Genomic DNA, 26708 nt, shown 5'->3' with positions numbered 1-26708 from the left:
GCCAGCATAATTCTAATTCCAAAACCAGAAAAAGACATTACAAAGAAAGAAAACTACAGGCCAAAATCCTTGATGAACATAGACATCAAAATCCTTAACAAAATACTAGCAAATCAGCTCCAGAAATACACCAAAAAAATAATCCACCATGACCAAGTGGGATTCATCACAGGGATGCAAGGCTGGTAGAATATTCGCAAATCACTAAACATGATACACCACATAAATAAAATGAAGAATAAAAACCACATGATCAATCAATAGATGCCAAAAAAGCTTTCGACAAAATCCAGCATCCATTTCTATTAAAAATGCTCAGCAATGTGGGAATAGAGGGATCATATCTAGACATAATAAAGGCCATATATGAAATACCTACAGCCAACATCATACTCAATGGGCAAAAACTAAAAGCATTTTCCTTAAGAACAGGAAGAAGACAAGGATGCCCACTTTAGCCACTCTTATTTAACATAGTACTGGAAGTCTTAGCCACAGCAATCAGAAAGGAAGAAAAAATAAAAGGGATCCAAATTGGAAAGGAGGAAGTGAAATTGTCATTATTTGCAGATGACATGATACTATACGTAGAAAACCCCAAAGACTCCATCAAAAATTTACTAGACTTAATAAATGAATTTGGCAAAGTAGCAGGATACAAAATTAACGTCAAGAAATCAACGGCATTCTTATTCACCAAGGATGAACTCACAGAAAGAGAAATTAAGAAAACAATCCCATTTACCATTGCAGCAAAAAAATTAAGATACGTAGGAATGAACTTAACCAAAGAAATAAAGGACCTATTCACAGAAAACTACAGGTCATTGAAAAAAGAAATAGAGCAAGATATAAAAAAGTGGAACCACATACCCTGTTCATGGATTGAGAGAATTAACATCATTAAAATGTCCATATTACCCAAAGCAATCTATAGATTCAATGCAATCCCCATCAAAATACCCATGGAATACTTCACAGAATTAGAACAAGTTCTTCAAAAGTTCATATGGAACCAAAAAAGACCTCGAATAGCCACAGCAATCTTGAAAAGAAAGAACAAAGTTGGAGGGATCACATTACCAGATTTCAGGTTATACTACAAAGCCACTGTAATCAAAACAGCCTGGTACTGGCACAAGAACAGGCATATAGACCAGTGAAACAGAACAGAGAACCCAGAAATGGACCCAAGGCAATATGCTCAATTAATATTTGACAAAGGTGGAAAGACCATACAGTGGAGTAAGGACAGCCTCTTTAATAAATAGTGCTGGGAAAATTGGACAGCTACATGCAGAAAAATGGTCTAGTTAGACCATCAACTTACACCCTACACAAGAGTAAACTCAAAATGGATAAAAGACTTAAATGTAACTCATGAATTCATAAAGATTTTAGAAGAAACTGTAGGCAACAAAATTTCAGACATCATATGCAGCAGAATTTTCACCGATACATCACTTAAGGCAATAGAAACAAAGAAGAAAATGAACACATGGGACTACATCAAACTCAAAACCTTATGCACAGCAAAAGATATAATCATCAAAACGAAAAGGCTACCCACTGTATGGGAGAGCATAATTGCCAATGATATATCAGATAAGGGGTTAATTTCCAATATATAGAGAGTGCTCATACAACTCCACAAAAGGAAGACAAAGAACCCAATTAAAAAATGGGCAGAGGAACTAAATAGACACCTCTCCAAACAGGACATACAAATGGCTAAGAGACATATGAAGAAATGCTCATCATCACTAATCATCAGAGAGATGCAAATTAAAACAACAATGAGGTATCACCTCACACCTATCAGAACGGCCGCCATCAACAAATCATCAAACAACAAGTGTTGGCGAGGGTGTGGAGAAAAGGGGACTCTAGTACACTGCTGGTGGGAATGCAGACTGGTGCAGCCACTATGGAAAACAATATGGTGTTATCTCAAAAAAGTAAAAATTGAACTTTCATTTAACTCAGTGGTCCCACTTCTAGGAATATACCCTAAGAAGCCTGAAACACCAATCAGAAAGAATATATGTACCCCCATGTTTGTAGCAGCACTATTTACAATAGCTAAGATTTGGAAACAGCCCAAGTGTCCATCAGTACGAATGGGTAAAAAGCTGTGGTACATATACACAATGGAGTACTACGCAGCTGTGAGAAAGAAAGATCTCTTATCCTTTGAGACTACATGGGGCCTGGAAAGTATCATCCTAAGTGAAACAAGCCAAACAGAGAAAGACAAGTACCATATGATCTCACTTATTTGTGGCATATAATGAACATAACAGTCTGAGGAATGGGGTAGTCCCAGAGACGGGGAAGTGAGGTACAGACTGACATCCCTCAGAAGAGGGTGTGGTGGCAGAGAGATAAACCACAGAACTTATGTATGCATGAACAGTGGACATGGACAACAAACTGGGTACAGGACAGGGAGGAGGGGGGAGGGGGGAATCAGTGGGGGGAAAAGGAGAAACATCTGTAACAAAAATTAATTAATAAAAAGTAAATTAATTTAAAAAAAAAAAGAAAAGATTTTCCAGCCATGTGGAGAACAGTCTTGGATGTGAATCTACTAGCTCCAGATGAGCTGCCCCAGCTGATACGGCATGGGTGAGAGGTGGACCGTCCTGAGCTCTGCCCTAATTTTAGACCTGTGAACACATAAATGACTGTTGTTGTTTAACCATTAAGTTTGGGGTTAGTTTCTTTAGAAGCAATCGATAACTGACACAGATATTGGTGCTAGACGTGACATGCTGCTATAACAAAAGCCTAAAAATCTGTGCCACTGACTTGAGACTTGGACTGCTATCAGAGCTGGAAGGGCACTGTTTACGGAAGCCTAGAAAACTCAAGGCAGGTGTTATTCAAAGCCTTAAGAGATGAGGAGGACATTAGTGGAAGTCTAAAGAGCTTTACAGTGCTGATGATGAGGGTTTAAAATAAATGTCATTGAAAGCTGGAAGAAAAGGGACTCACAGTGGCAGAAATTTGGTAACACTGTCATGACCCTTCTAAAAGGTGGAAATAGGAACACAGCTACTGAATTCAATTACCTAGCTAAGGGGATTTTCCAAGCAAAGTGTTGAAGGTCCTGGCTGGGTCCCTCTAGCTGTTGATTATAAGATGAAAGAGGAGAAAGATCAGCTAAAAGGGGAACTATTGAGCTTTTAAGCAAAATTGAGAGGAAATATAAATGATTCAGGATCTGCTAGGCTGAAAAATACAAGTTTCTTATTCCCAGGCTCTCCAGATGACAAAATATTCTCAAATTAAAGTATGGCTTCCACAAAAAGTCAAATCTATGGTGGGCCTGAGAGACCCTTTGTTCAGACATTATGAAAATTTAAGGCAATGCCTTATAGAGCCTTTCAAACAGATAGAAGCCTTTCTAAAGATATTAAAGACACACTTCACAGACCCTATTAAACAATAAAGCTTCTAAGAAAATTAAGGACATGACTCATTAGTAATCCACAGTAGAGCCAGCTCTATCTCAAATAGATGTTTGGTTGTAGCTTTCGTTTAGAGTAGTAAACCCCAATACTACTTAAACTAAATGTATACAGGTTTAAAAATATTTGTTCTGGAACAAGTACTACCAGCATTAACCAGAGATGGTACAATATGATAGGAAGCTCTTAGATCCCCCCCGCCTCCAGCCTATGCCTTCTATGTCAAGAAACAGCTAAGAAGGCAATTCAGTTGCAAACTCTGTTTTACTACAGAAAAGGAAGAGTGTTTCAAAGGACAGGGCCAAGAGCCTGGAGGGTGGAGCTAGAAGACACAGAGAATCATTCACAGTGCGCAGAACTGGGCTCTACTCAAGGAACTGAAAACATGTACCAGGACAGCTTAAAGAATTGCTACGGACCAGCCAATGTCACATCCATTTTCACCATTTTTGAATGTGAATATCTACTGTGGCTGTCCTATGTGCATTCCACCACTGTTTATTGGTTTTATGGGCTGTGGAGAAAATAGTGTCTTTTTAGTTCGCAGGTCTTCAGTTTGAGAGGAGCTGTGCCCGAGGAACCTTTTACACCTGGACCTGATATCCATGACACGAGCCTGAAACTCAAATTCTGAGCCTAATCCTGTCATGGAATGAGACTTTTGGAAGTGGAGGGGTTTCGGGAGGGTGTGAGTATATTTTGCATGTTGGAAGAATAAAAATTAATTTGTGGCCATGGATGAACTGTGGCTTAGACTTTAAGAAACTGGCAGCTTTACTTCCTATCTCTTGGAAATGCTCACTCTTGAAATCCTGCACCATGTTGTAAGGAAGCTCAAGCAGCACATGGAGAAACCTAAGAGATACAAACGCAACCTAAAGCCCCAGGACTATAAAAGCCTCAACATACATCTCTCTCTCTCTCCCTTACCACATGCAGTCAACCCAAGATTGTTAATATACTATCATAAAAGTTATTGTTAATTTGATGACACACACATACAAAAATGTATGTAATATACATGTACAACTGTGCACTGACACCTCAGCTTAAGAAATAGAACATCGGAAACACAGAAGGACCTATTTTCTCCCCACAATATATTCTACTCCCTCATTCCAGAGGTCACTGACATCCTGAAGTCTGTGTTTAAAAATTACCTGCTTTTCATTAAAGTTTTAATATTCATGTGTGTATCCTTAAATGATATATATTTACTTTTTTATATTACACTTCATATAAGTGTAATAATATATTATACATCCTCTGTAACATATTTTCTTCAAAAATTTAAGATCTTTCAATGTTGCTCTATGCAGCTGAATTTTCTTTTGTATTATAATTTATTTATACTTTGTTAATATTTTTCCTTATTTAGGTCCCCAATAAATCACATTGGTGGTTGCCTGAGGCAACTAGTTTTGTCTTATATTTTTATTCACATCATGGCATCTAATGGTGATCTAAAGTACTTGTGTTAATATATTGAATATATTTTTCCTTTCCTTTTTAGTGTCTTTTGGTCTTGTTTAAGAAATCTTGCACCCCTCAAAAAATATAAAGAAATTCCTCTCAATCTTTCTTTAAAACTTTTAAACATTAACTTTTTATATTATGGTCTTAATTCATCTGGAATCTATTTTTATATGGTGTGATATAGAAATCAAAATTCAGTTTTCCAATAGGCATGATCAATGTTCCATCATCATTTATTTAGTACTCCTGACTGTCCAGATGGATGCTCAATCTATCCTTGTACAGAAATATTTATGCCAACTTCATTATAAATTAAATTTCCACAGACACATGAATATGTTCCTGGATTCTCTATTTTGTTTGTTTAGTTAACTAACAGTGTACTAATATCAAACTGTCTTAATTAATATAGTACATTAATATTATATCTTGACTTTTCATAGGGAATAACTAATCTCCATCTCATTCTCCTCAGAAGTGTCTTGATTATTTTTTACCCATGTTCTTCTACACACATTTTGGAAAATCTTATTCAGATATGTAAAATAATCTTATTGAAACTTTTATTAAAAGTTTATCTAATATATAGAATATTTTGGTAGACTTTATATACTCCTATCTATATAAATAATATATCTCTTTATTTAGTTAAGTATTCTATACTATCTTTTAATAATATTTTATAATATTCTCTACAAATAGTTTTCCCATCTTTTATATCAGTATTAAAGTACTTATTGATAATGTAAATGTTACATTTTTATAATAAAATTCCAACTGAAGAATAACATAAATACATAAAAGTTCACAAAAATCAAAAGTGTACAGCTCAGTGACTTATGACTTTGTGAACTCATCCACTTAATCAGCATATATAAAAACAGAATAAAAGACCTCTGTAGAATGCTTCTCCTCTCAACACTGCCCTCCCCATGGAATACCTATCCTGTCTAATTCATAAATTAATTTATTTTTTAAAACTTTACTTAAATATAATCATACAGTATGTGACTGCCTTCTTTAGCTCAACATTGTATTCTTGAAGTCCATCTATGCAAAGTTAGCTTATTCATTTTCATTGCCTTATGATAGTACATTGTAGTAATAGTCCACAATTTACTATTCTAATACTGATACATAGTTTTGTGTTTGGGGCTATTAGTAATAGTATGGTTATGAATATTTTTGTATACATGTTGATGCACATGCATTTCTACTGGTATATACCTATCATACCTAGAATTTTATTTTATCTTATTTAAAACTAGTAAGTTAGTCTATGACCTTGCCACAGAGACTGGTAGATGACATGAGACTCCTGGGTCAAAGACCAAGAAATTTACTTCTCAAGGCAAAACAAACAGCATGAATATCAAGATGTTTGTGTCAGTTTCCCTCCCTGCCACCCCACCAGATAACTAAGATGGGTGCCTGTACACATGAGTACATAAATGAATAGAACTGGTAAGAGAAAGCATTGTTTTCTTTTCTTGGATCAGGCAGCAAGCTTTCAAAATTTTATCATTAAATGTAAAGTTGACTCTATGTCATTATTATTTTTATTATTGTCATGATTGAAGTATATTTTAAACAGACTGTGTAGCATATAGCTTTAAAGTGTGAAGATTGATCATTTTTTATATATGTATACAGACCCCAGAAAGTCTCTGTGTTACATACAATTCTAAGCCCCCAAGTTTCTCGGTTTCTAGGATCCATCCTGTATAATACTACCCCCCTTGAGTGTAGGCAAGATCTGTAAATATGACAAAATATCACTCCCTTGATTATGTCATGTTATATAACAAAAGAGATTTTACAGGTATAATTAATGTCCCTAATCAGTTGAATTCCATCCAAAGTGAGATTATCCTGGGTGGTCCTAGCCTAATCAGGTGGCCATAAATTAGACAAAAAGCAGCAGCAGAATCTCTTCTTCTGGTCCCTACGGGGGTCAAGCATGATGTGAACTGCCTATGGAGGGGTCACCTGGCTAGGACTTGAGGTCGACCATTAGGCATTTGAATGACTCCTGGCTGAAAGTCAGTAAGACACAAGGACCTTAGTTCTAAAGGCACAAGGAACTGAATTCTTCCAACAATCACAGGAATTTGGAAGAGGACTTTGGACTTTAGATGAGAGTTCAGCCCCAGCTGACATCTTGACTTCAGCCTCATACAACCCAGAGCATAACTCAGTTACACCATGCCCAGACATCTGACCCACAGGGACTGTGAGAGAATACTGAATGCATGTTGCTTAAGCCACTACTAAGTTTATGGTCACTTGTCATGTAATAATAGAAAACTACTACATTCACTCATGCCCTTTTCCAATTAATTCCCTCATCCCAGAGGCTGTTCTAATTTCAGTCACCATGTCTTAGTTTTACCGTTCCTAGAATTTCATAAAAATGATTACATCTATAAATAAAATATTGTCTGACATCTTTTATTCATAGTGTTGTGTGAATCAGTTGTTCTTTTTATTGCTAAGTATTTTATATATACATATATTGCAATTTGATTACTTATTCACCTGTTTTTGGACATTTGAGTTTTTCTCAGACTTGGGATATAGTAAACAAAGTTGTTATTTTGAATATTCTTGTCCACAAACATTTGCAGCCATATGTTTCACTTCTTTGAAGTGAGTATCTGGAGTAGAATTGTTGAGTCATAGGTCAGATAGTTGTGTATAAGATATTGCCAACTTGTTTTCCAAAGTATTGTATCATTTATCACTCCCACCAGCAATGCAAGATCATGCCTTTTCCTCCACATCTTGCCAACGTTTATCATTGCCAGTCTCTTCAATAGACTCTGTAGAAAGACTGCCAGAATTTCAATCCTGGCATTGACACTTAGTGCATGACCTTGAGCAGGCCATTCTCTATGCCTCAGTCTTATTTATAAATTGAGAATAATATTAATACCTGATCCATAGGGCTCTTTTAATGACTAAATGAGTTTATGCATGTAAAATTCTTAGAACTGTGCTTGACATCTAATATATAAGTAAAAATTATTCTTATTTAGAATTTTTACATTTGTATTCATGAAAAAAATTGCTCTATAATTTTCCTCCCTTGTATTCATTTTTTGAGTTTTGTTGACTTAATAAATAAGCACTAACATGTGTTATCTTTTCTATTTTCTAGTAAATTTCATAAACTATTAGAGCTATCTAAGCCTTAAATATTTGGTAAAAATTACCCATAAAGCTGTGTGATACCATTATTTTATTTTGGGAATATTTTGAACTCCTGATACTATTTCTTTATTTTATTTTGCTGTGTGCACCTAGCGGGAGCTGAACCTGGGACTCTCTGGTGAGCAGGCCAATGCTCTAACCGCTGAGCCAAATCAGCCAGGGGTCTGATAGTATTTCTTTTTTTTTTTTTTTTTTTTTTTTTTTTTTTTATCCTCACCCGAGGACATTTTTCCATATTTTGTTCAGATAGAGTGGGAGGTAGAGAGAGAGAGAAACATCGACGTGAAGGGACACATCGAGTGGCTGCCACCCGCACGACCAGCCAGGGCCGGGGACAAACTGCAACCAAGGTACGTGCCCTTAGCGGGAACCGAACCCGGGTCTCTCCGGACCGCAGGCCGACGCTCTAACCGCTGAGCCAAACCGGCCAGGGCTGATAGTATTTCTTAATTGTGATGTGAAAAAAAAATTTTTTTTTGTATAAGATTGGTAAATTATATTTCTCCAGAAATGTATTAATTTTTATGTATTAATTATTCATATTTATTGGTTAATTTTTAAAAGAATCTTTTAGGTTTTTGTTGCGTCTCTAAGTATGAACTTAATTATTTCCTAATATTGTTTGTGTTTTCTGCTTGGCACCCAGACACTAAGCATACAGCCCTTTTGGGCCCCAGCTTTTCATAGGGGAGTTTTATTAGGCTCTATACTTTTGTCTGGCTTGAGACTATATATTGTGTCCCTCATACATGCTGTAGCCATTAAAATGAAAGCTCAAGGTCTCTGGGACTTGGCAGATATCATCAGAGTGGTTTAGGCACTGGCTCACCTCCCAGAGTTCCTGCTTCATTTCATGTTGTGGTCCCTATTGCTTCCTACCTTCATACAAACATTTTTGGCCACCTTAGTTTTATACTAAAATTTGATATTAAATTTTTAAAAATTTTATCCAGATTATTAGTTGTCTTCTTCAGTAGGCTTTTAAAAAGAGTATCTAGTCTGCCATACTACTAGGAACAGAAAGTAGTTATATTTTCTTAATAATTATAAAATCTGTCCCTTTTCTCTGCCTTACCAACAGCCTCCTAAACTTAGTCCCTCATTGTTTCTCACCTGGATTCTGATTTCACTCTTCTCCTCATTGTGGTCATGTCAAATTATTATGACGTTATCTTTAAGATTGGCATTAAATCCAAATTTCTTGGAGGAACCAGAAAAGGAATGGTCAATAATATATGACTAAAACTGAATAGGGTACTATAAGGAAGTAGAGCCTATTCAAGAATGGATGAATTACCCAGCCAGTGTGGCTCAGTGGAGTGAGCACCGCCCCATGGACTGAGGGGTCCCAGTTCGAGTCCTGGTCAGGGCACATGCCCTGGGTTGTGGGCTGGATCCCTGGTGGGGGGCATGCAGGAGGCAGCCAGTAGAAGTTTCTTTCTAACACTGGTGCTTCTATCTTTCTCTCCCTTCCTCTCTCTAAAAAATTAATAAAAACATAAGAAAAAAGAATGGATTAATCAATATAGTGTGCAGGATATAAGGCCATGAAGTTAACTCATTTTACTTTTTAGTTTAAAACATAGATTTCTATTTTGCATTTGAGGAAAAAAAATTTTCCCAAGTTCATCATTTGTATTTCAAAGCACATAAAGTTATTTGCTTCATCAGAAAAGATCTTTGACAGCAAGTTTCAAGTACTTAAGAATGCATAAGCCTTCTTGTCCATGAATAGAATAAACAGAGAGATGGATATATGCCTCATTATGGAAGTCTTCCTGAATGATAATTCCATTGCAGATGGATAATAATATGTTGCCTCTCTTTGCCATTACTGAGCATTAGATTGTTATTAACACTTTGTTTCATTTTCTATTACCTGCAAAGTAAAAATGGGGAGAGGCAGGTTTTCCTTTCATAATGAATTTTTAAAGCTCATTTTTTTTTTTTATCAGTATCTAACACTGTGATTTTAAAAGCATGTGCTCGGATTCTCAAATTAATTTAATACTAATTTTAAAACCTATAATCTTTAATGATAAGTACAAGTTCAAGGAAATAATGAATCAGATAAAACACTACATTATTTTTCATTTTCCTGTATGGTATGCAAGGCACACACACACACACACACACACACACACACACACACATCTTTATCAGTGATCCAATTTAAAAAGTTGCTGGCACTTTATGCTCTTAGGCAGAAGGGAAAAGTTTTTGTTGATAATATATCAATACATCTAATATATTGGCAAATTTTCTTGTAGCAAAAATCTTTAGATAGTGACAAGCAAATTTCATGAGGAATATCAATATGGTTATAAATAGATGAAGAAACACAGCTGTTAAGTAACAGTGTTGATGTAGATGTTTCGGAGAAACAATACGCAGCCAGTAATTCCTTGCCAAAGGCCTGGAACAGATAGAACATGCATAGATATGTAGGCACTAAACTTAGGGTAGATGAAAACCATTTCAAAGTAAGGAGTATGCTCAGATTAAATGACTGACTTCATAAAACCCACCTCTGTAGTTTAAGTGTCTTTGCATATAACTGGCTTATGGTTAAATTTGGGCCAGTCTAACTCAAAATATCAGAGCCTTGCTGATTTTTGTGTTCCCTGTGTCATGGTCATCAAATGAAACAGAAACCTTGCAGGACGGTCCCTTCTAGACCAGCGATGTCTATTAGAAATACAAGACAAGCCAGAAGCTCAAGCCATACACAGTCTCCCTCGCCACTTCGCGCTTCGATTTCACGGCTTCACTCTATCGCGGTTTTGTCAAATATATAGTCGTCCTCGTTTATCGCGGTTAATCCGCTCCAGACTCCAGCGGTTGCACCTGGCGTTGAAGGATTCCTGGGGTGCTCGAGTACATAGGCCGAGAGTCCATAGTACAGTAATTTTTATTTTAATTGTAATACATGGGTGTATAATTGACCCAGACAACCGAGCGCACGCTGTATCATTTTCACTGTCTCCATCAACTTTTTTAGTGAATACAGTCGTCCCTCGCCACTGGGTGCTTCTACTTTTGCAGCTTCACTCTGTTGCCGTTTTTTCAAATATATTCATCAAAAAGTTGATGGAGACAGTGAAAATGATACAGCGTGCGCTCGGTTGTCTGGGTCAATTATACACCCATGTATTAAAATTAAAATCAAAATTACTGTACGTATGGACCCTCGGCCTATGTACTCGAGAACCCCAGGAACCCTTCAACGCCAGGTGCAACCGCTGGAGTCTGGAGCGGATTAACCGCGATAAACGAGGACGACTGTGTGTAATTAACAAACCTCAGGGGGAACGGGGTGGGGAAGTTGGGAAGAGATAAACCAAAGCATTTATATGCATATATGCACAACCAATGGACACAGACAATAGTTTGGGGAAAGCAGGAAGGGGGTGGGAGCTGGAGGAGGGGGTCAATGAAGGGAAAAAAGGGGGGACATTTGTAATACCTTCAACAATAAAAAAATAAAATTTTTTCTAGTACGTTTTTTGAAAAAGAAAAAAGGAGAAATTAATTTTATTAATGTGGATTGTTTAATCCAATGTCCAAAATATTCTCATTTGAGATATAATCAATTTTTAAATTATTAATCAGACATTTTATATTCTTTTTTCATAATAAGCTTCCAAAATCCTTTGTGTACTTTAGATTTCCAGCATATTTAAATTGAGCACATTCCAAGTACTCAATAGCCACTTCAGGCTACTGGCTCTGCATTGTCAGTGCAGCTCTAGACAATAAGTTTTAAGAAGCCGGAAAAGCAGGCTTTATGAGCCGTAACTCGGCTTTCTCCAGTCTATCTCTAGGACAGTGGAAAGCTGGGAATACACTTCACTTTCTATTCTAATCCCAGAAGTTGAAATAGCCATCTGTTTATTACAAATATTCATTCTCTGTTGACTGTGTGTTTTATAATGCACTTGGTCCTAGGGACCCTGTCCCATTCTTACAGCGCTTACGTTATCAGAAAGATAGACCAACATGAAAGCGACCTTGGGTGTTCAGGAATACCAGGAGGCTCCAGTTTGCTTGCTCGTGATAGAATACATTCTTTTAGCCCATGTAACCCTCTTTCTCCTCACTATATGCTGTCCCCATCCTTGGCCTGGGAGCAAGGGTCTCATGCATTTCCAGCAGATGGTTAGAGGGGGGTGTTTCATCTAGTTACCTATACACATTGGTGGTAGCTGTCCCTTGACTTCTACAGTAAAAAAAAAAAAAAGTACATTTCAATCTGCACCCTTACTTCAGAAACTAACCTGGTTTAGCTCAGGGTTTGGAGCTTGAACACTGCCCAGTACCTTCCTCCAGTCCTTCCAGAGGTCTCTGGGCAACGGTGAAAGTCATTTGGAAGAGGTCACCAAAACAAAAAGAAGATAATACCACCTCTTGTCCTATATAGTTCCTTGCAAGCCATTTTCTGGTTATCCTTCCTAAAGGCTTCCTTGAGACACAAAGGAACACATAATTGCTCCTGGACACAAAATAAGCAGAGACTAGATATGTTTATCAGGCAACACATACTGGTCCAGTTACTGTAAATCAAGGGCTTAGTGTTCTAAGGGGCAAACTGCTGTGCTTGACATTTTAAAATCTTGAATGTCTCTGTAGTAGTGGGCTGTAGCACTTTAGTTAGAAACGTTGTTTCACATAAACTTTCCAAGATAACCTTTTTTCACAACTACTTGTTTTCTAGCTGCTTTATGATTAGCAATACAACAGCCATAGAAACAGGTCTTGTGATCTCCTACCTGCTAAAGTGTCACTACACCAGAATTTACATTAGGTGAAAAGTGACTATTAAAATGCATTTTAGTTTATGGTGATTGGACCTCTCACCATGTCTCACACTCTTGCGCAGTTCTGAAGTTTCTAATGACTTATTCTTTTCATAATTGTGTTACTGCATTTTAGCATTCTGAGCTTAAAAAACACAAATTAATTTTAGCTTTCACATCACTCATTTCTTAACAAAAATAAACGCATTTCTTCTATAAAGAATAAGTATTACGAAATTACCTAGACACCAATCTATTTCCAGTGGTTATCCAGGTCATACACAAAAACATTCCAATGGAAGCAAATTATTTTTGGTGGCCTTTTTTTTACATTTTTACGTTTATTTTTATTAAATGTATTGGGGTGACATTGGTTAATGAAATTATATAGATTGCAGGTATACAATTCCATAATAGATCATCTGTATGTTGTATTGTGCTTTGTTACATTTTCAATTCCTTGCATTATGCCTGTAACTTCAGTGGTTTTATTATGAGTCAAAACCAAGGCCTTGGCAGCAAAGTGCCTTGAATAATGAACAAAGCAGTTTAATTAGAAGCATTCTAGCTTTTCTTAAGTTACAAATTCTCGTGAGTATAAGTCTCATAATGCAGGGAGAAAACTGACATTGTTTTTATACTCCCAGATGAATCAGCTAGACTAAGAAAAAAATATCATTTATGAACCATCTATAATGGCAGTGGGCTTTTTCTGAAAGAAGATTGGCCCCACGCCGCGCCCACTACAAATGCACTCGACCACTACCACAGCATCAGCACTTCAATGGAACGTTCTCGTCTCCCCTCTTCTGTCCCTATGGTGTAAACTCCTGTTTCTAGTCCTCCTGGGCCTGTGTTGGAGAGGAGGAGGATTAGGTTGTGATCACAGTGATCTAGTTGCCTTTCAGTGGTCAGCACAGACCTTTTCCACCACCCAGGTTACCTCTGGCACGTTCCGAGCCAGCTCCACCCTCCGCACCATGCTCTCAGGATAAAGTCCCTGCCATCAGTTGCTGTGTGGGCAGAAATGCAAACTAATTTTAACCTTGGCTTAACCAAAGCATTATTGGAAACTTAAAAACACCAGGAATGGATACAGAAAGCAAGACAAATAACAGTGGTATTTAAAGGAAGTGTGGGACTACTTTGTGTGATTTGCGGGGTTATTCTCATCTCTGATTCTCTCAATGAATGCCAATAATTGAGAACAGAGTCTATAGGTTTGTGTATTTGTTATTCTAAAGCACATGTCAGACAGACAATATTTATCTGGGTCAGTGAGCTCAGTTGGTGTGGAGCTAATAAGGCCAAAAGCACGGGCTCTTTCCCCATAGAAACCAGGAAAATTGACTCAGAGAGAAAAACAAATCTATTATACATTCACAAGTAGTGCCCCTAAACCTGGCCAGACATCTCACAAAAGCATGCTGTGGGTAACAAGTGGGGTGAGAGAGACTGTGCTAACTCCAAATCAATCCAAACTAAGTGTTCTAGGATTGACTCCAAGCAGAGGACCTTCAGGAAGCAACCAGCTTTGTGATTGATTAGGAGGATTGGAGTTCACATGCTGGATAAGACAGGCATATAGATGCTCATCACTGCCACTTGCCACAGAAAATTGTTTGGAAGATAATGTTATCTATGCTGACATGCACATTGTTTATTTCAAAGAATAGATGATGAGTTTTTGACGGTTTCCACTATTCTTAGGGTTCATCTGTTCCATAAGACTCTGCCTCTGGGCCACATCGGAAAACATTGTGCAGAAATAACATCTACCTTGGCCTCAGAGACCTGAGAGCAGATGCTGCCTGCGTCATTTACTTCTCGCATGGCCTTGGACAAGGTACTTACACTCTCTAAATCGTTTCATCAGATGCGAGAGCTGTTGGGGGATTCAGTGAGTTAAGGTATGTGAAACTATTAATTTAGCGCCTGGGACATAGTACACTTTCCACTAATGGTGATTTGTGTTGTTATTACATCATGCAATAGCATATGAAAAATGACTGGTGGCGTCAGCTTCATAACAGGACATCAATAAAGATTAGTTCTTATCATTTTCCCCTGTTTGATCAGTTTCTGTTCTTTTCTGTAGATGTCTCCCTCTCTTCATGGTGTTGCATTTCTTTTCTCTTTGGGGGAACTCTCTCTTTCTAGAGCTTCCCTACTCCATGATTTCACAGGACAGTTAAGAATCTGGTGTCACTGGCTCAGGTGTGCTGTACCCAACAATACTTCATTTCTGCGTTGACTGTGTCTCAAAGTCCTTTTTTTTATTATTATTTTTTGAGCAGCCATCTTATTATTTAACCTCCTCTAGGACTTCCTCATTGGAACATTTATTTATCCATCCAAAAAATGTATATTAGTGGTGTTGCTTAGAAAGCCAGATACGAGGAATATAACTGGTTGGAAGGTATAGGCTACTTTATTTCCAGAAGGTTAAAGACTTGCCTCTCTAGAGAACTCTGATTTGTCTAAAAGCTGGATTCTATATTGGCACCACACTATACCAACTGGAGTTCATTTCCCCCTCTAAATGAAACTGAGAGAAAGCTTAATGAAAATAAATCGGTGGGCATGGAAGAAATTTATAATGAAACTTAAGTCTAATCTCATGTGTTATGTTTCTCCATGTGTCGTGTTATGTGTAGGGAGTCTGATGCTGTGGATTCAGTGATCTCAGTGGTAGAAATAACTGGACTTGATTTTCCCATGTGCCTCTGAGCCCACTTCTAAGCTATGTGAAGAAAAAGTTCATTTGCCTCTCTTTGATACTGTGAAATAGAGGGTGCTAGAGATCATTTCAATTTGGACATGATTCCTTTTTAATATTCAAGAAAGTGCATCTGTGGATACAGTTAAAGGCCTTCAAAAGAAATCCCACCAGAGCAGCCCATAATTCAAGGAACTTTGACTGGTTTCTCTTTGCTTACTTCCAACCAGCTCTGAGACCAGAAAAATCTGCACTTTTTCTTTCTTTTTTTATTAAGTGCCACAATCAAATTTCATATAATCTGCTATTAATATGATTATTGATCTCAGTTTGTCCTCAACTGTGATTTTTCTATACATGCTGGATTTTGATGACCTACTTATGCCTTGAACATAGATATAATGACCTTCAATTGTATATTGTGTTGAAAACTATTGGTAGGAATCACAAAGAGACAAGAGGTTGCATGCAAGGATCTCTGTACGGAAGGCCTCGTCAAATGAACAAAGATGAATAACTTGCAATTTTCTACAGCGGAATCCCTGCAGAAAAGTGCCTATCTCTCTGAACCCATTCTTAAATATATTATCCAATCTGGCCTAAAACAAATTCTTCTTTTTTATATAAAAATAATTTTATTGGGTTTTTTTTAGAGCTAGAGGAAGAGAGAGAGAGAGAGAGAAAGAGAGAACATTGATAGGCTGCCTCCTGCACGCCCCCTACTGGGGATCGAGCTCACAACCCAGGCATGTGCCCTGACCAGGAATTGAACTGGGACCTCTCAGTCCATGGGACAACGCTCAGTCAACTGAGCCACACTGGCCAGGCAAAACAGATTATTCTTCACTCATTCTTTCATAATGTTGTCCCCAATAAAAGCCTGAATATCCAAAGTTCTTTTACTCAAGTATCTTCCAAAGGATTCTTCTGAAAACTGCTGGTTAGGACACTGGGAAGAAACCGTCTTTAGTGTGGGCTGTGAAGCTAATGGTTGGTCTACCACTTAGGAAGGCATACTCCAAAATGGTCTCACCACTCTACTCTATGACATGGGTGGAGGACATAAGGTCAAGTTTATTCATTCATTAAACTAAACATATTGAGCACTTATAGATGACTGAACACTCAAGATAAAAAGGCGAAGGAGACATTGCCTCTGCTATCTAATAAGGAGAAACAGAGAAATACAGAAACAAATCATAATACAAGCGGTTAATTTATGAATAATTGGAATAGTTTAATATTTTATTTTTTTATTGACCATATATGTACTTTTCGATACTTTTAAAATATAAACCTTTTGGGGTAGAGCTAGTATCATACATCTCTAGTCTCACCATATTCTCTGTCCACATTAGTTCTCCTACCTCCTTTCTGTTTTTAATTTCCTGTCTGTCCCCTTGGCCCCAGGCCCTCAATCAGTTTTATCTATTGTCCCTTTTATAAGCTACAGGGGCAGAGTTATAAGTTTCAGTTTGTCTGCCAGACCCCACCCAGATCACTGGCTAAATATACTAAGACCTAAAAACCATTTGGCAATGCTATTGGTTGAATCACCAATAAAATTATACACTGGGATATACTTGAATCACAGGCAAACATGGAATTTTTTTATTGATATACTCACTGAAGCAAGGACTCAAATTTTAAAACCAAATATTCTTATAAGAAGAGTTATTTATCATGTATTTATTCATTAATTCAAACTGCCTTCACAGCTTTTTCCCAAATTCAGAGGACCCAGAATACCAAATATATTCCTAAAAAGGGTATATTTTAAGCCAATTATAAAATGTAAAGGATCTCAATTAGTCAAACTAAACTTGTGAATATTCATAAAGCTTTACATGTCTTTTCTCCCATAGACTATCAGGACCTGACAAGTCACTTTCTCTTCCCTTTCTTTATACCAAATGAACTTATTAACAGTGATTACAATGATCAGAAGTGAAATGTTGAACAGAGCTGACATTTAGGTGTTCATAATTGGGTTTGAAAGTTACCATATTATTGAGATGAATAGAAATGACTGTCATTTTCTCTTGTTCTAGTGGGCTCAGTTCCATGGGCAATAGTGTATCACCAGGGGGAGGTTAGGAAGTCCATAAAGTTTAAAGTAGGTTCAAGTAGAAATCTTGCAGAAGGCTATCAACTTTCAAAGTCATAGGCTTAAAGCATTCTGGTTTGAGTTGTCTCTGTAGGAGCCAGGAATTATTCTCTGCCTATAAACCAACTCAATGTCTTTGTGTCCCTAAACATTTTTCCCTTTATGCGTTTAGTTACATCTATATCATTATTTGCATTTTTTAATTTTACCTTTAGCCTATAGAAGAAATTGATTCTTGCTAAGGTGCTATGTATACAAAGTGTTTCTAATCTAGAACGTACCTGAATCCTGAGGGCAACTTTCAGTTGTGTCTTCTGGTTTATGTTGCCTAGTGATAAAAGTAATAGAACGAATCTTTACAAAATTTTAAAGTACACAGAGATAGCTGTGGAATGAGAACTCAATCCACTTTACTTAGGTTTAAATGTAAATGTAGCTCGGTTCTAATTTCAACACCCAATCTAACCCTTTCTTAAATTGGTGACATTCTTAGTTAAATTTGTCTACAATGACTTTGGTATCTTTAAGTTCATATCCTCTTCTCTCTCTCTCTTTTTTTATTGTTATTTATTGATCTGTAAGAGAAAAAGGGAGAGAAAAGAAGAGGAGGAGGGAGAGGGAGAGAGAAAAGAGAGAGAGAGAGACCTTGATTTGTTCCACTTATTTATACATCCATTGGTTGATTCTTATGGTTTTTGTATGTGGCCTTACTGGGGATCAAACCTGCAACCCTGGTGTATCCAGACTCACACTAACCAATGAGCTACGTGGCAGGGCCTGGATCCTCTTCTTTGATTTTTCTGGCACTACTTTGCTCCCTCGCTAGTAGATAAGTTCCATCAGGCAGGACTTCTATTTTGTTTATTTCTGAATTTCCTACTCCTGGATGGTGCTAAATCTTGTTTCTATGTGAGTTATCCTTCTCTCTTCTATGATGGTCACAACTCAGGATTTCCTGTGTAATTGCCACATGTTTGTTTTATGCAGCCTACAAATGAATACACACATACACAGAGAAACATACATCCACATCGCATATCATTTTTTCTTTTTTACTCACAAATGTTACTTTAATTTTAAGATGGAATTTGGCTGTGTAGCAAGGAGGTTTTTGATCTAAAAAGAATTTCTACAACTTAGCCGCTGATAGTATGGGCCAAGATAATTAACCTCTTTGAGATTAAGTTTTTTTACTTGAAAAATTATAATGCCCATCTTACAGGTTGCTCTGAAATTTAAAAACGATAATACATATGAAGTGTTTGCTGCAATGTTTGGCATCTAGTACATGCTCAATAAATTCTATCAAGACAGTAGAGGTGGGCGTATTCTTTCCTTGAGACTGAGTTGTGTGAGGCATGACAGTAACAAGGTTAGGAAATTGCTTGGTGGCAAACAGAATGAGATCTTGTCTAGATGACAAGGCCTAATTATCCATAGCATAACTGGATTGCTTATGTTGGCTTTATTTAACAATCAGTTCTGCACAATTAGTTATTATCAAACTATTCGAAATTAATGGAGTTCCTTCTAGTGAAAAAGTATTATGCAAGCTATGTCTTTATTGTTTAAAATGTTATAGTGTGATTTAATGCAAGTTCTGAAGAAAGATTACTTCCCTAATACCCAAAGTTAAAATATTGGTTAAAAAATTCTGGTGGTATCAAAGGAAACAACATGTTGCATATCAATACCCTGGTTTCACTGAGTTCTAGGCTTCAAAATTATTTAAATGCCAATTCCTCCTAATTTATTTTCTCAAGAAGGTGAGACTACATGGGTGTATGTATAACAGTTCTAGAATTATCTTTGCATATTTACTCAAAATGCCCCACACGAATGCCTCAAAGTTCCAAAATATGCTGGTGTCAAGTCTACAATCCTCTGGAAATTCAATGAGAAATAGTGTTGGAAAATCAGAGCTCCTCAGGTGATGCCCTGCTAAGTTGTGTCCCAGAACTGCAGTCTGTTTAGGAAGAATCCTTAGATTCGGCAAAACTGAGTCCCCATCTCCAATACTACCCAGCTGCCGGAGCTCAGCAGAATTCCCCTCCAACATGCATGCTTTCCAGTTCACCATGGTCCACCCTGGACCCACTTCCACTAGTGTGGTTATTTTTCTTTCTCTGAGGCATTAGATTTGGAGATTCCACTTCCAGAGAATGGAACAAAGTTCTCCCACACATAAGAAGAAGGGCAATTTATTTAAAAAGTGAGATTGGATAAATTAGTGTGAGAGAGAATGGGATGCTCACCGAGGCCACGTGGATAATCCAATAGGTGAATAACTCTACCAAGGCCACATGGATAATCGAGTAGGTGAACAAATCTATAGAGGAGAGACAGTGGGGTATAAGGAAGTGAAGTCTGCGGGTGGCTGAAAGAGAAGTTTCAAAGCTAGCAGCAGTCACAGGTTTCAGAAATTGATCTCTACGATAGTATTTCTAAATAAATCATGTCTTGGTAACTTGTTAAGGATGAAATTTATAAACTGAGCAGGACCAACAACTTATTTTGTTCTTCCTATTGCTTTTATCTAGCCCATCTTTTCACTGTATTGCTATTATTTACTTTTAAAATGTTGCTATCAATATATCAGTAGTTTTACATGACTAATATTTTTATAGCATTTATTGTATGCTGAGCACTACTCTATGAATTTTATAAATGGTAACTCAGTACATCTCAACCAGGGGCCATGTGTGGAAATAATTTTGGCTGTCACAGTTTGAGAGGGGGTGTTGCTACTCCATCTAGTGGGAAGAAGTCAGAGTTGATGCTGAACATTCTGCAATGTACTGGACACCCCCTCTCCCTGAACCAGAAATTATCTGGCCAACAATATCAATAGCACCAATGTTGAAAAACTCTACATTAAATCATTAACCTTTATAGCAGCCCTACCAAGTAGATACTGCTATTATCTTCATTTTAAAGGTAAGCAAAAGGAGACACAAGAGGGACTCAATCGGGGCCACACAGCTTGAGTACCAAGGCTGGTATTCGAAACTAATTAGCCCGTCTCTACAATTCACATTCTACCACCATATCAGGATACCTCTGTCATGGTTTATATGCAAATTATTTTTACTATTTTGAAATCTCAGTAGAAAAGGACACACCTCATCTCATCCCATTTTCTTCCCTCCAGACCACAGAACCCAGACAATGCTGGCTTTGTTCTGTGTTGCCCATCGCTTCCATGGATACCTTGTTATTCCACTGGAAATGGGTATGTCAGACACAGGGAAGCCATTCCTCCCTAAATTGGACTCAGCTCACAGTGCATCCATAACCCTACTCTGGGACTATTCAATCCTGTGGTCTCTTATCCTCCTCTTCATGACTTCTAGGCTTTTGACTATTTTAGAGCTAATTTATGTATGTTTCAGAAGGTAGATAATGGATAATGAAATTCAAATGAATCTATTTTGTGACAAATTAGCATCCCTAAAGAAAGTGTGAATACACAGTTTGGAAAATGATGAGCAAAATTAAAATCAGCCCACTAACCGTGCATTCTTTATAATAAGACATCTTAGGTCCTTACATTTCCTTTGATAACTCTAAGTTAAGTATAAATATATTATTTGACAGTTGCAAAAAGATGGATATGAATTGCATGATAAATATGCCCTTACCTGAAAAAATAAAAGTAGAATTGGATATTCACGTTATCGCCCTACAGTACTGTGTATGCATTCTGGGGAAAACACAGTATTTCTAAGCAATATGGGAATTCTGTCACATGAAAGATCTGAGGGAAAATATACCAAAGTATATGTTTCAAAAAAAGCTACTCTTACTTTTCAAAACACTGGGTGTCCATCAAACAATGTGTGGGTGGACAGCCTTGCTCTCAGTAAATCAAAAACAGGGAGTAATAATTACTTTTGTTTGTTTTTTTTTACCTTTTGTCCACAGTGTTGCATTGTGGGTTCTATTCGTATGTTGGGAAACCATGATATTTTTAACTATAGCTTTCCGGACCTTCTGATGCCACATCACAGGTGGCCTGTGCCCTGGAATTATCCCATGTGACATGCTGTCACTGATCCAATTCCCTTGTCTTTACGGCTCTCATGTAAGCATCATTACCAATCCAGACTGTGTGCAGGGATGCTGAAGGGACTGTATGCGCAAGGGAACAGAAAAGAGAGGAAAGAGAAGAAACCCAGTGAGAGAAAATGGGCCCAGGCTCAAGTCCTCCAGCATTAGAAAGAAGGGAATAGCAAAGAAGAAAGTCAGTAGGCTCGAAGAAAAACTAGGACACTGTTGTCTTCCAAAAGCCAAGGGAAGAAGTGTGTCAAAGATGACAAAGTAAACAACGGTGTCAAATATTGTGGGCGAGATTGGGAGATTGCGTAAAATAAGCTGGGAGTTGACCATTGATTTGGCAACATGGACACCACTGAAAACTTAGCCTGAGGACCTTTTCTGTTACGGGGAAGATATTACACCACAAAGGAGAGCTTCCGCAGGAAGGGCTTCCTATTCTCTCCAATTCTTTGCCATCCTGCCTCTGACATCAGCCCCTGCTCCCCATGTCCGAGGCGATGCAGGATAGGAGGGTCACAAGATCAGGCTGAACAAGAAGAGGTGTTTATCTTTGCCAGAAGCAAAGTAATTGATGCAGAGAACTCACTCCATGACTGGGAAACCAGGCCTGAGCGCCAGTCAGAAGTACATCTATGTGCACGTAGATCAGTTCCCTTCTGGTTAAAAGCAGTGAAATGTTTCTTATCTCTGCTCATATCTAAGTCCACCTGCTCCAAGCTGCATTGTATTCCATTCTTCCTTACTTCTCAAGGCTTCTGCTAATGTATTTAATGGTAATGTATTTATTACCTATCTCTCTTTCCCCTTTTTATCATCTATTTCTCCCTCTCTACCCTCTCTCATTTCTCCCAGGCTATTCCTAGCAGCATACTAACAGGCTGCATTATCTCTAACCTGAAGTATAAAATCAGCAAACCTCACTTGATGCATTTCATTCATTTATTCCCCTTTACAGCAAAAATCCTCCAAAGGGGTGTCTTAGGACTCACCACTTTGGTTGTTCATCTGCCTACCTCTGCTTAGCCCAATCCTGAGTTCGTCCCCAAGACTCCACTGACACCACTCCTGTTAAGCTTTAATCACCTCTGACCCAAGGAGCAAGAGCCAAGAGCAGATGGAGGATGGCAAAGAGTGAGAGAGAACAGGAGGCCCTCCTGCCCAGGAATGCCCGGACTGTCCCGAGTCTCTCCTCTTCTGTGACAGCCTTCCCGTAACAGAAAGTATCCCCAGGCAATGTCTTCAGTGTTTCCTTGCTAGTCTAAGCTGATCATTTAGGAAACTGAATTTTGGATTTGCTTCCATTTGAGAACTGGGATTTTGAAACCAGCCACTGTTGGTGTCTGTCCATATTTTACTGCAGAGGAAAGAATAGGAAACATTGAACATTCTGTTTGCCTTTCAAACTTTGAAACTTGCTACCTACAGACCATCATTCTTCGAGTGATGATGACAAATGCAGACTTACTAAGCCCTCATCAACGGTGATTCTGAGGCCACACTCCTAATTCCTCTTTGTGCTGTGTATGTAGGCTAATGGGCACACAGGTGTGCAAAAGCACCATGGTCTCGCCACCTCGATTTGATGAGGAAGATACCAGAAAGAAGGAACACTGGTTTGCTTCTCGGTTGGTTGCAGAATGTCTGTCCTACCAAAACTTTCCTCCAAATACAGTTATCATGCCCCTTGGATCATTTTGAGTTGAAGGTCTCTGTGCATTCATTCGATTGCATAACGGTGAAAATAAGCAAATAGGGAAAGCTTCCACCCTCCCCCACAGCTAAACTCAACCTGTCCTAGAAAACGGCCCTCTGAATCCCAGTGGAGAGCCTGTGCGAGTGATGCTCTCAATGCTGAAATTATTTGGAAATTTAAGATTCCTTTATGAATGAAAAGACTGACAGTTTTCTAAACAAATTTTCTAAATTGTAATTTATTTTTAAGAAGTGATAATCACATCTGGTTCCCAGGCAACATCAACCTGAGCTAAAGATGTTGCCAAGGAAGAGAGGCTTTGAGACCTGAGCACTGGATCTATTCTAAGGTACTCTCAGGAACAAAGCTTGCTGTGTGCACTGAGGAATTGGTGAAACACTCTGATGGAGAGGAAGCCAGCATTAGCCACGTAGAATAACAGTCCAACATACTGAGCCTAGGCCAGAATGAACTTAATAGGATTCACAAGGATAGCAGGTCAGTTACTCAGCCCCTTTTTGCCTTACTTTCTGGATCTGTAAAATGAGGAAAACAATACAATCTGCCTCTTTAAGCAAAATGGTATGCAAGGAAACCAATTTTACCATAGGCTAATGATATAAACAAGAGTTAAGTTCCTAGGCATCTCAACAACATTACAACAAAACGACCTTGAATGAAACAATATTGTTTGAGGACCTGCTGTACTTGTTTTAAGGATCAGGTGACATAATAAACGGGAAAAAGCTTTATAAGTTAAGTTCTTTACAAACACAAGGCATTATTATTATTTGAATTCACCAAATCCCCCCAAGGAAGAAAAATGACTTTAATGATGTGCATTAAACTAAATAATGCAGAATTTAATTAGTTTAAACTGTGGGATTTTGTATGAAAGACATTTTAGGTGGGCTGTAGCATTGCTTTTAGGAAATAATGAGCCCTTTTTAGGGTATTAATTGAGTTCCTAATGCCTTAAAGAATGAAGGCACCCCCTGAAGAGCCCTCCTTAGGAATGGTTTGGCACTAGGGCAAAGGGTGCTCCTCATTATCCAGACAACTATTCTTTCTTCCAATAAACCATCCTGGGCTATGCGTAGGTATAGCTGGGCATTAGGTGAATTCTTCTTATTTGTTATTAGTTTCCATTCTACTTTTTAACAGGTTTAACCCTTTGGGTGTTTTGTTTCTTTACAGAGTTGGAGTGTTTTCCAATGCACTTTTTAAAACATAGTTTAAGTTATCTAGATTGGCACAAGAAATCATTTTTTAATAAAAATTAATTCAAACATTGGTACAGTGGATTTCAATTATTAGCCTAACAGCTGAATTCTTGTATCTCTTGACAATTTAAATATCAGTGTAGACGTCCAGTACCATCCTATGTGCTACAGCCTATACAATCAAAAGGGATATGGACGCCCTTCTGACAGCTAGCATTTGCTAAAGTGCATTTTCTGAAATGCCCAATAGAGACATTGCCAAGGGAAGGGTACATCTGCAATTATATTTTACCAGCCATGTGGCTTCTTTCTCCTTCCTAGAAAAGGTGAGTCTAATTTTAGGGAAGTTCCTAGACACTCAGCTGCTTCTAGATATAGAGTTTTTGGATTCATGGGTGGGGCTAGAATCACCCAGCCATTTTGCTGGTGATTTTGAAATAAAATCTCTAGCACTTCAAGAATGATCCACTTTCAGAGGATAATGGGCTCCAAGTGTCATTCTGTTATCATGAACAGTAATCTCTGGAAGGAAGTTGTTAAACTAATAATACACCTTTGATAGATTTCAAATGGGCAGGTAGTCTTTACAAGAAAATAGAAGATACAAGCTGTCATCGACCGGGGGTTGCAGGGGAGGTTTCAGCAGTGAGGTACCAGGGTAAAGAGCGCACGGAGTCCACATCGGGGGGAGCGGCAGCAGCTTCATTCAACACTTCTAGCAGCCTGTACAGACTCATGCAACAGGATGATTTACACGGGGCGGGGCGGGGCGCATGCGTCCTAGGCTTTGAGTGCCATGCGTATGTAAGAAAACATGGTCTGCCCCCACGCAGCCAGCTCCAGGGTCATGTCCTGAACCAGGGCCTCTGCCATCAACAGGCCAGATGCCCAGGTCCTGACACGAGCATAATTTAATTTTTGTCCATGTTTAAAATCACAAGCATTAGGTAACATTCACTAAATTTTGTATACTACATTCTTTAATGAGGGATGAGTAGTAATAGAATAAACCCAAGCATTTTCATATACCATTAAACTGACAAAATGCAAAACAGTGATTGTTATAAAGAATAAATTCAGAGTAAAGAAGCCAATGATGATCTACTAATATTAAATCTGTCAAAGCTTATTTTTCTATAAAATGGTGGCTCAAAAAAGTTCTTCCAAGAAAAAATTTAAGACCAACTTTGCAATGTCATGCTTTGAAGTCAGTTGGAACTGAGATTGAATCCTGTCTCTAAGGCATATCAGTGACAATCATCAGGCAAATGATTTAAACAGGTCTCTGTGTTTTCTCTGGAGCTAGTATGTAACAATGCCTAATTTTTAGAATTGAGAGAAAATAATGTCATTTATGAAAGTACATAGTTCATAGTAAATACATATGGTATATGTGTGTATATGTTTGTGTGTGTCCATAATTTCCCCCCTCACATAAATAGGGATTGAGACCCTGACTCATGAATTTTCTTCTCTGGGAACATATATCTTCAATAGCAGAATAAGATTTGAATCTGAGACAGATCTTTAAATTTCCTTCTAGTTCATGCGATCTTCATGAAGGTCAGTAAGTCAGCAGAATTTTCATTGCTGAAAACAAACTGCTCTAGTTGATTATTTCTGTAGCTGATTAATTATAATAATGAAAACAAAAATGTGTGTTAGCATTCAAGTGAAACAAACCGTAAGTCAACAAACTAGAAAACAGAGGAAGTCTTCAAGATGTCAACACTGGAAGAAAAACAATGAACTTGGAAGGCAGGTTAAGTGTAAGTACAGCAGACAACCTGCGGGCTCTTTATTTAGTGTGGGTAAGGGGGAGAGAAATAGTTATGTCACTGACAATGTAAACCAAACCTTGCAACAGGCATCAAAATATGAGCATATCCAAAATTTCGATTCATCACACTGGGTTTTACTTTCCTGCCACCCATCTTTCGTTTTAGCTT

Source organism: Molossus molossus, unplaced genomic scaffold, assembly GCF_014108415.1.
Source record: "Molossus molossus isolate mMolMol1 unplaced genomic scaffold, mMolMol1.p scaffold_m16_p_4, whole genome shotgun sequence".
NCBI lineage: Eukaryota > Metazoa > Chordata > Mammalia > Chiroptera > Molossidae > Molossus > Molossus molossus.
The sequence above is the reverse complement of the archived record's forward strand: the minus strand, read 5'-3'. Positions refer to the sequence as shown.